Below are 11,870 nucleotides of genomic sequence, written 5' to 3'. Positions count from 1 at the left end.
ATGAAACAAGTCATTACAAGAGAAGCAGATGAAACCAGGTGAGATAAGAATATAATTAAGTGAGATAAGGTATTCATAAACTTGCAGCTGATCGAAGTATGATAAACATCTGCATGGGAGGAGGGAAAGTATCTGACTGGTTAGATAAACCACAAAAAAATCATCCAAAAAACGCCCTTTATATTGGAATCAACACTTCAAATTTTCCTTCCTGGTTTATGTATATAGATATTTATAACCAAGAACCATTACAGCAAAAGCAGAAGTACTAATAAGGGGCTAATTGCTAGGAATGACTGGAAGGTGTGCAGAAACGGCAGCATTTTTTTTATATAAACTTATGATAAGCACCTTGCAAGAGCATTAAATAGAGAAATAGTATTTGGTATTCTTGAATGTCTTAAACAATTGTATTTGATACTAAACTGCTGATTATTTGCAAACAAATCAGCTTTTCTGGAATTTTCTTAAGTAAAAGTGTTAATAAATCCTCCTGTATACATGTAGCCTACTGTTGTTATTGTTTTAATACTGTTTGAAGTTATTTTAAGCAACCCACCACTTGATTTTTAATTTAATTGTTGTTATTATTATTTTTTCCTAAATATGTTGGAGTTAGCCTCATAACGGAACGACGCCTTCTTCGGAAATATGAATCATCTTTTACGCAAGCGCAGCAACTTCTACGTGAGGAAAGATAAGACATGATACGAGGAATGAACAGAGCAGAACCGGAATCTGATTGTTGTATTTTCAAAATAAAAGCACGAAATTGCGTTTGAAGACGATCTAGAAGGTTTTCACATTGTAATATAACATGTTGAAACACATTTTTATGTTACGTTTTAATTCTAAAACGTTATGTTTGAAGTTATGTTTGAGGCAAATACACTCTTTTTAATGTCAAACAATTTTAATGTGAAATTCCCACCGGAAGAGGAACTGTTTTTACTTCAGCTGCTTGACACCGGTTGATCAAGTCATTTACAGAGTGTTGGAGCTGAGTACCAGGCACTGGTGAGTAAATGAGCTGTAATTAGTGTGAGACTGTAAGCTTGACAAAATTTTCGCTTTGTGAAAACGCGGTTTTGCTTTGACCTGGTGTTATGTCGACGGTCATTAACCGGACTCGACTGCTGACTTTATTTTTCCCCGTGAGGAGAGGCGACATTGACAGCCTGTGACCGCCAGCACATGCATACAAGTGTCGCCGGCGGATGACTTTGCTTTCTTTCCCAGCTTGTTAACAAGGTAAATGTTAAGACAGTGTGTCGGGGAACGGCGTTTAGTTGAGGTTAAAGCATCTTCCAGGGCTGGTGAGGATTTAACGGTGGTGTTTGGGAAGTTGCTCATCCTAGCAAGCTAACGGGTCCTCCTCCTGACAGCAGCCGCCGTGGTTGATGTCTTAGTCTACATCAAAGCTAACGGTGTCTCTTTCGCTCGAGAATAAGTAAAGGAAGCTTGAAATGAGGCAGTGTTGGGGGTGTGGTCAGCTTTACTCATTCATTCATCACTCATTCGGTCATTGCTTTCAGGAACAACAGCGGCACTGAGTGTCTTTTGTTTCTCAGGTCATGGGGGTGACATACCGAGGGTTCATTCCTGTTCACAGCCTGCAACCACACAGCAACTATAACTTCTATTTTTTTATTTTATTTCCCTCTTGTCTTTGTAATGTCAGAAAAATGTGAAATATTTATTACAAATTTCCAGAAGTGACTTCTTCTGGGAAAATACTAAATGAATCTGTCATGCTGTAAGAGTTTGGTTCTACTTTAGGCCAGTGGTTTACTTGTACTTAAACTAGGTGACTAATTAGTAGAAATGGAGGGCAGGTGTGCAGGCATGTGATCATCTGATGACTTTAAAGCTGCAGGAAAGACCGAGGACAACTGCTGGCGAAGGAGGGAATGACACACCCAGAGAGACGAGCGCTGAAATGTATGAATGGTGTGACCAGCCATATAATTACAACCAACGGCGGATGAAATGAGTGGACACTGGTTATCTCTCTATCATCACACCTGTTAGTGGGTGAGATGCGTTGGGCAGTAAGTGAACATGTTGTCCTCATAGAAACGGGACAAATGAGTATGCGGAAGGATTTAAAAAGGGTTGTGTTATAAATGGCACGATGACTGGGTCAGAGCATCTCATCCTGTTCCTGGTTTTGCAGTGGTCAGAGTCAAAAGTGGTGCAGTGAAGGAACAGTGGTGAACTGGCGACAGAGTCATGGACAGCAAAGGCAGGTGCATAATTCACATTGCTGGAAAAAAATAAAAGGAAAGGTGTCAGAACATAAAGTGAATCACTTTTTGTTTTGAGGCTGTGTAGCTGCATACCAGTCGTGGAGTCAATCCTGACCTCTGTCCACTTTGGAACTGATCTACAGTGGGCACGTGATCATCGGAACTGGACCAGAGAGCAATGGATGAACATGGTCTGGTCTGACTTATCAAGTTGTTGACTTTACCTCCATATGCCCCAGATCTCTATTCAGTCAATTGAGAACCCACCTCCTCGCAGCTAGCCGGTCTTAAAGGATCTGCTGCTAACGTCTTAGTGCCAGATACCACAGCACACCTTCAGAGGTCTGGAGGAGAACATGCCTCAACAAATCAGGGCTATCTCTTTGCACATTAGTCAGGTGATAATACGAAGAACCCGCTGCTCTTTTGTTCAAACATGTTTCCTTGTAAACTGAAAACATATAACACTAGATGCAGTCTAAAGGTAGAGACCGTTATATGCTGCTCGGAACGGAAAGTCACTTGAGCTGAGGTATAAAAATAACAGACTTTATTTAATCCAGCCTTGCTGATACAGAAGGTCATCATAAACAAGCAGCTAAGCTCGGATCATATTCTCATATAATACTAAACCAACTAACCAGTCTGTTGATCTGCACTCATTAAATCATCCATTTTAAGCCATCGTCAGTAATGATGGTAAAAGTAACAATTTATGACCTACTATTTCACGTTGGTTGTCGCATCCAACCAGCAGAATAAAACTTTAAGATATTTAAAACCCATTAAACAAAGCTCAATAATCACATTTGACAGGCTTAAACCTGCAGATATTTGGTAACTTTCCTGGTGAAATTACTCAAACAATTATAATTCATATTCCAAAATATTGATGATAATTTGTTGCAGTGACGGTAATGATAACAATCATGTTGGATACAAAAGATTGACAATACTTCTCCAAGGTGTATTAGATAGATGGATAGACGGATAGATGAACAGATACTTCATTTATCCACAGGATAAATTAAAGCTGCTCTATAAACTGACAAATGCCATTACGACATAAGAGCCCAAAAAAGTTGTGGTTTAAAGTGTTTTTCTAGTCTAACCAAGATTAAGACATACAATCAAAATGCATCTCACCACAATACAGCAAATCCTTTGCAATTTAACTTTTTAAATGTCTAAGCAATGGTTGATTAATCGGTGACACGTGACCAGGGAGGAAAATGTGATAATGTTGATGACGCTACAGTGAATTTCTGGATTGATGCTGTTGATAATATAATTAGTTCCCTTTGTGAGTTTCATCCTGTGAAAATCAAATTAGGCGCTTTAAAAACTTCTGAGTCTTGATGTTAGCGGGGCAATACGATGCTTTCGCACTAATTGCAGCTCTAAATTAATTAATTATGATGATTATTTGTGCACCATGGATCCATTCAGAAACCCCTTCAGGCTGCTAGTCCCCGGGTTTGCTAACCACGATACCAGAATTGTTGACATGGCTAACGACTGTCAGGACAGGCCTTCAGGCAGCACAAAGAAAGGATGTGTCTCTTCTGCTGACTCACTAATATCATCTCCACGTGCACTCCAGGTTATTTGAGGAGATACTTCACACAACGTCAAGACACCGGATACAGTGATTATCCTTCCCTAGGCCAGGAGAAACAAAGGGTGAATTTTTACCTTACAACATCTTAATGAATCTGAATCTGATCTTATTCAATCTATTTGGGGGAAAAAAGCTAAAATTCCAGAGTGGTTAATCTTCCTTGTGTTGCATAATCTCGTGTTGTACTTGAACACATCAGATAGAGCCATCTTATCTGTGATCACAGTCTAGGCTGTTATTTGTTTTCCTTCGCCTCAGTGGAATATGTCAAACAGACTTATTGTGAACTGATTTGTGACAACAGTTTGGCTTCAGAGGAATAGAAAAGACAAACAGTTGAGCAGAGCGTCTCCGCATTCCTGTTAGAAATTGCTTGGTCATGCAGAAGAGGAGGAAGGAAAGGAGGCAGATAATAACCGTTTTTTTTTTTAAATCCTGCTCTCATAGCTCTTCATGTTTATTTGACCTTACCCTGGGCAGATAAACACACCCACATCTTTGTCCATAAACACAGCAATTCTAAAAAGATCTATCTTAACTAAACACAATCGTTTCAGTCGTTCTTGTCTGTTGTGTTGCTCTTTCCTGCTACATACACTGATCAGGCATAACATTAAAACCACTGACAGGAGAAGTAAATAACATTGATCACCTTGTGACAATTTAATGTTCTGCTGGGAAACTTTTGGACCTGGCATTCATGTGGGTGTTACTTGGACATGTACCACCCACTTAGACCGGATCAGACACCCCCACCCCATAGCAATGACACTCCTTGATGTCTCTTTAGAGCATCTAATTATACAATGAGCTGCAAACAGTAAGGCCCAGTTTGACATCCTTTCTTTATCCTGTGCATCCATCTTTGTCATCCCTACAAATGAAGATGTAAGTTTAAATTTCATTCCCTTTCTCAGTCTGAGCTTTTCAGGTCATGTTCCCTGCCGCGCAAACATAATCACGTTAAGTCGTTTCCCAGATTGATTCATAAATGTTTGCAGTTTGAGATTTGAGGCCTTTGTTTTGGGTTGTGGGAGCCTGGGAGGTGTGCTATTCCTGCTTCCCGTCTGAGTCTCAGGAGAGTTAATTCAATAATTACAAGGACAGGGGGGTCAGACCTTCACAATTGCAACGTAGGTAGCTGTACGTTTTGTTCCACTGGTGCAACCTGAGTCACCCAGGATACAGTTTGGACAAGAGGAGCCACACCCTAACACCGGACAGGACCAGTCTGTGGTGGCTGTTTGAAAGGATCTGATTGTCCAGTGGAGAAAGCTCTTCTTTTCTCCCTTTTGCATTGTTGTGTGCTATTATGTTTACATCAGTATTATGGCGCTTTAATTACATGACTGCACACGATATAATTTATCTCTCCATTTACTGGAATATAAGCAATCTAAGAATAGAGTCTGAGTGCAAGTTTGTAATTTTTCACATTAGTAACACTGGATGATATTAGTGTATGTAATGTCTTCGTCTTCCCTGGTTATCCGGGTCCGGGTCGCGGTATGTAATGTAAAAAAACGAATTGTAAACCGAGATAATTCTTGAGCAGCTCTGCAGGTCTCCTTAACATCTTGCAGCACATTATTTTGGTTTTACAACCTGCAACCTGTTAAGACAGACCACTGAGAAAAAAAAATAGCTCTGATAAACTCACTGCACTCAAGAAAAATAAAGCTAACACCTGCACTATTTCATCATTTTACTGCAGTCATGAAAATGATGTCCCACCAGGCTTCTTTTGCAAATCCACTCTCAAACAAAGGTGATGAAGCTTAAATTAATGATAGGTGAATATTGATATTCTGTTCCAGTGTACATGACATATTGCATAAGCTTTGTAGAACGAAAGCAACTAGAATTGTTTGAGTTTTATTGAAGATGTTTCACCACTTATCCAAGTGTCCTCTTCAGTTCAGGTCACTTGTGAGGAGTTTAGATGTTTGTTATGATAATCTGTGGGTGCTGCTCATCTGAAACTCATATGACTGGGGTCTGTTACTAACCTAATACTCACCTCCAATTAGATTAATCTGTTTATATTAACTTGGGTGATGTCCTGTTTTTTACAATAAAGCTTTAGATCCTAGTCATGTCAGTTTCTGGTGTGTACCACTCACAGATGTTGATGAGTGATGGAACATCTTAAAGAAAACTCATACAAGTCTTGTTGCCTTTGTTTTAGCTGTTTTTTTTAACCTAAACCATGACCTGGATGAACCTTCAGACATAATGATCAGGTATTCTTTGACTTCTAGCTAAAAAGATGTCCCGCTTGGAGAGCTTAACTTTCTGATCTTAACTCTGAACTTTGTCCCAAATTTCCTGTGCTCTTGTGGACATTTATATCCTGCGGGCAGCGCAAGATGTATATTTCCATTTCAAACTGTGCATTAGCCTCCCGCAGTGCTTCATACACCCCTAAACCTCCTCTAGGTATGAACATGCTTGACTGGTGATTGCTTTTTCTTTTCTGGAGGAGAGGACAATAGGCAGACATTATGTAACGGTTGGTACTCAGCTGCCCCATAAATCCCTCTTCACCCCAAGGACAGGTGCTGTCTTAGCCGTGGGCACGGAATCTGCTGCCGCCTGAAGCCTCTGATGGGACAAAGACTGAGATAAAGATGGCCATAGATTGAGTGTGTGCAGCTGTTAGCTGTGTGAGGCTAGAGTTGTGTGCACATAACGAGCACAGTCATGCCGAAGAGCTGGACCCTGCCAAACCCTGAGTGAAGCATAGCGTGGCCACTGGGTTGTGAAGAGGTAGAGACATCTGCGTGTTGAAAGACCCAGGAGGTGACTTCTAAACTGCTGAGCTATTTCTGGCCAAAACACTTGGAGGCACAACTTTCAACATAAACCAAATCTGCATAGAGGTCCACAGACAGGGCAGCTGCCAAAGGTGCAGAGCTACACCGAGGTCAGTCTGTGCATTAGCAGGAGATTTAACAGGGTCAGAGCAAGGTTCTGGTGAGTTTTGGTCAATCCGGCTTTTCTGTCTGTGTTGCTTTAGGCTTCAGTTTTTTCACCGGATACGGCCTCTCGTAGGGAAAAACTTTGTCCTTAACTGCACCACTTCAGTGTGTGTTTGTTTTTTTTATAACTAGCTAAATGGCCTAGTAGACTTGCTTTAGACTTGAAGGGAGAAGAATAACAGGAAGCTGGATGGCGAATTTCCGAAATGTGTTGGCTTGCAAAAACTGAAAGCTGGATGTTATTGTGTAAGAATTCTTGTTAAATGTTATTTTTACATTTTCATTTCTCTCAGCAGAGAAAACATGCTTTGTAACATACACGAGATGGTTTGGACCACATACAGATTGCTTTATTTTGCATTCAATCTGGCCCAACATGTCAACTTAAATACGAGGGGCAGAAAGAAGGAGGAGTGTTTATCATCTGTGCAGGATCATCTGTTGGTAGAGAATGAATTTATTCCTGCATGTATGTCAACTCACACCTCTTTATATAGCCGACCACAGTGGATTATGTTATTATGAGCACACTGTGTGGATTGCGGAAAGCCCCTCACTTTGAAGTGGACTTCAATTTTAGCCGCTTGTGGTCCTAACTGTGTTGCTTTTCCCCGTAAGACATGCATGTGACTCCATAGTGAGCCTACATCGTTGGGGACAAACAATTATATTACACGCACACCCAGACACACACACACACACGGGCTCATGCTCCTACTCGAGTATTTCTTTAGCCCTTAGGCTCGTATAAGCTGATGTGGAATGCAGCTCTTGATTATTTGGCGAGTGGGAAAGCAACTTGTTTAGATCACAGGATTGTTCTTTGTTCGCTGCAAAACACAATTAATCTGGTGGCTTTTATGACTTTAGTTGGGATTAATTGTGTAATAGTGTTGATTACTTCACGACATGACGAGTTGTTTGTTTTCCATTGCCAAAATATGTGTCATACCTAAACATGTAGACAGACAAAATGATCGGCACATTTGCTAATTTACTTTTTCAGCAATTATGCCAAACATAGTTTATTAGATATGTTAAGCAACATGTCATTTGTTTCCCACTCATTTTAGCCACACATATTCACAAATGAATAAACATCCTGTACAAATGTATAAACATGCTCCAAAAACACACAGCTCTAAAGTGAATCTGTGCAGATTTTATTTTTAAATTCCAGTATATACAGTGACATCAATCATTGCCCTTGCTTGTTGCAGAACATTCACCATATTGCCCATTCTCAGAAACCTTTGACAGAGTTGCAGTGTCCTCCATGAGAAGTAAAGTTTCCCAATGTATAAGAAAAAGAGCCATTACATAATGTCTCACTCTCTGTTCTGTAGTGAATTATTCATCATTCATTTGCCAGGCCTATCTTGTAAAAAGCCTTTCCTTTGCAAGTTCGTCATCTATTGACTTTGTGGCACAACATGACTTAATGTCAGTCTTTAGAAAGAGTCGTTTTTAGAATATTTCCTGTGAGGAAACACTGTGCGTAATTCTCATGTGATTTAACGGACCAGAAAACATTCTTCCATGATTTGCCTGATCATTAGCCCAACCACTATTTGAATAACTTTGATTTCTGATAACATTTAAATGTATTTTCAGCCATGTGAATGGCTTCTAGGCATGGCAGTGTGTTGTTACATCCTTTATACAGACTTTTATGGACTTTTATGGACTTTCCCTGTAGTGCCATCTGGAGGCTGAACGTTTGCAGTTTTGAATTAAACAACTGTCAGATGGATTGACATGAAATTTTGGGCATGCACTCATTGTTCCCCTGAGGATGCATCGTAATAACTGAAATAATATCCTCATGGTGCATACAGCCACACTACCGGGTCCAAACCAATGATCCACCAACCTCATCTCTACATTATGCGTTAGTTAGCGTTTAGCACTTAGCACATTTCAAGGGTCAAGCAGTGTGCTGAGCTTAGCAATTTTATGGAGGACGCGTAAGCATACTGACGTTAGCATTTAGCTCAACACTGTCTTTGAACCTTGTCTGAAAAAATGTGTTGAGCTAAATGCTAACGTCAGTATGCTTACATATCCTCCATGAAATTGCTAATATGCTGCTCTTCTTAGTTTAACATGCTGGCATGCTACGATAACCTTTTCGTTGAAGTGTCATGATGAATCTTCTGGTTGTGAGATGATTCAAAGAGAGAAACACAAAGTTATGTGTGTTTAACTTGCATCTAATCTTTGTTTTTAGTAAATTATGGGATTTTGCTTATTCGACACTCTAAAACCAAGTGGTCAGGTGGAAGAAAATCACTGTTTTGCTGAATTGGTCACAGCTGGCCATAGACAGTTGCAGCCAGTGTGGGCATGCAAATTCCCTCTTATGGCTTGTTTAAGACAGATATTGATCACTGGGGTTGAATTTCCACATTCAACCTGTGTGTGTGTGTGTGTGTGTGTGTGTGTGTGTGTGTGTGTGTGCGTGCATCAGACACAGATAGATGTGTGTCTGTCTGGGTAGCAGCCTCTGACTCAGTGTTGAATGGGTCCTGGAGTCACATGGCTACTTGTCAGCAGGCTGGAGGAGGAAACGTAATCCTCAAGAGGAAGGCTGCCGTTATCAGTCTGTGCATGTTGGTCTGAGAGAGCACTCGGCTTCGACGACGCATGATCGGACGCTCCACATCTCTAACTCTCGTTTCTTTTGTCTCCCTATCTCTGTTTTCTCCCTCTGTTTGTTTTCGCCCTGCACTCTGACCAGACCCGGGTCTGTCTTCACAGCAGAGTTCAGAATTGCACTACAATGTCAGCGGTGGCTTCTCTGCAGTAAGCACACAAAGGTATGGTACAATCCAAGATCTCTTTTTATGCTTTGCTGTTGTCTCATTTGTCGCATTCTTACTGCCTGTTGTTTTTCTATCAATTTTAATTCATTGATTGTATGGGCTGGTCTTTAATTAGGTGACCAGACGTTGTTTGTTTGTTCAGGTCTTAATGAAACTTATCTTAATTCTTCCTGTTTATGTTCCAGTTTCTTAATATCTAGTTGACTTGAGGTGAGAATAGAGCTGAATCAGGCCTGAACCAAGGTGAAATGCTGCCAACTGTAAACAAATCCTGCTCCACAGGTTACACAGTAAAAAAGTGTTTCAAACAAGCTGCTTTCTGGCCACTTGTCTTGTGGTAGCACAAACATGCTCTTCCAGAGTTATAAATCCTAAATTAGAGCCTTTTATAGACGATGTTTTGGGAAAGGATGGCTCTATAAATGCTGTGGTTTATTCAGAATTGACCATTTATGGCTACATCAAAAAACAGACGTTACTTTCTCAACTATTTCCATAAGCCTTAGTTTTTTTTTAAGGTCCAGTTAATCACTCTTATAGCTTTTTCTGTTTGTCTTTATTGAGCGATAATAGTGTTGTATTTACGGCAGCGTCCAGAATGTGCTAGATAAAAACTGAGGCCACAAATTATCTCTTCTTGGAACTATAAGCAACTCAGTGTTTTCTGAAAATATGTGGATTGTCTGCTAAACAAATGAATCACACTGCCGTCTTTTATGTTCTTTAATGAAACCTTTAACTTCTCCTCTCTTCCCTGTCATTGTCCTTCTTTTATAAGTACAGGCCTGTGTATTGGTTGAGGTTTGAACATTGTGATCAAGCTTCTATTTCTGGTCGAAGGCATTTTTATTGGCAGTTTGTGCATTTTATTGAACTGTTCTTTAATTACGCCTTTTTGATAGAATTTGTAGACAAGCGTGCAGTCTGCGGGCGACAGTCACGTTCCAAGTTGCAGATTGAAGCCTGGCCCGACCGTGGCGTCCCGACCGAACGCTGGTTTAAGGCTCATGTGGTCCTGCGTCGTGAGTTTGTTCAAGTTTGGCTCGTAACCTCTGTCCTGTCGTCTGGCTGTCTCACTTCTTTCCCCATAATGTCATTATGAGGAGGAACAGCAAAGACTTTTTGATCTTTTATCTTTATCTTCTTTCCATTACCTACAAAAGGTCACATGAGATGAAAGTGAATGATGGGTATCTTGGGTAGATTTTTTGCAAGTTGCTTGTGTCATTGCTTTTAGGTTGTCAATGCCGATCTCGCCAATGAAAATCTGAGTAAACAAGACGCGTTTTTATTTAATTCAGGCTAATTGTATGTGTTACATGCCTTACATTCTTATAAAGAGGAGGGAATGCTCCTCTCTGAAATGCCACATTTTGAAAATGAGCAGGGAGTTTTTTTATCAGCACTGGAAATTTACAACATACCAATGAGACTCTGTCAGGTGCATTGATAGCCTTTGGGAGAGATGAGTCACCATTAAGTACATATTATAGATCTTACCAATAAGAAAATGCCAAACAGCCATAATCTTCTGAGAGTACGACACGAATGGTAAATGTCACTGATATGCAGATAAATGTCGGATTAGATTGGTTTACATATCCCTTATGTAATTGGCTGGTAGTTACTTCAGAGACTGTAAATACTGTTGCACATTAAACATCACATTGATCTATGAGTAGAGCTTTTCCTTTGGTTCTTGAGATCAAAAGACGTGCCGTGAATAGTTTGTATTAATCGCTTAACTTTATGAAAGGTGTAGTTAATGAAAAAACCTAAAACAAATCGATGCTGGGTGTGACCACTCTTTGTGCAAAAGAAAACTGGTTTTTGCACTTATTTGTCAGACAGGTTGTTTCAAGTGTCCAAGTGTCTTGGAGACACGAGGGGTGTTGTTTTGCAGATTTAGTGGTTCTATATCTTATTACAATCCCAGACTGACTTGCATAATATTGAGCTCAGTGCACTATAGGGACCAATGACTCCTTGTTGTTGTGCATAATGAATGTGGGGCCAATCAGATGGCATAAAATAATGAAAAAGGGTCTAAACATCTAGAGTGGTATCATACCAGGAGTTCTGTTCCCATTATTTTGGAGGTATTTATAATTAAAACAGAAGTGATGCAGCATTTGGTATTTAAGTCTGTAGATGATCGTTTCCTCCTTGGAGGCAGCATCATCACTCCTTTACC

Source organism: Chelon labrosus, assembly GCF_963514085.1.
Source record: "Chelon labrosus genome assembly, chromosome: 18".
Lineage (NCBI taxonomy): Eukaryota > Metazoa > Chordata > Actinopteri > Mugiliformes > Mugilidae > Chelon > Chelon labrosus.
This window is presented reverse-complemented; position numbering follows the sequence as displayed.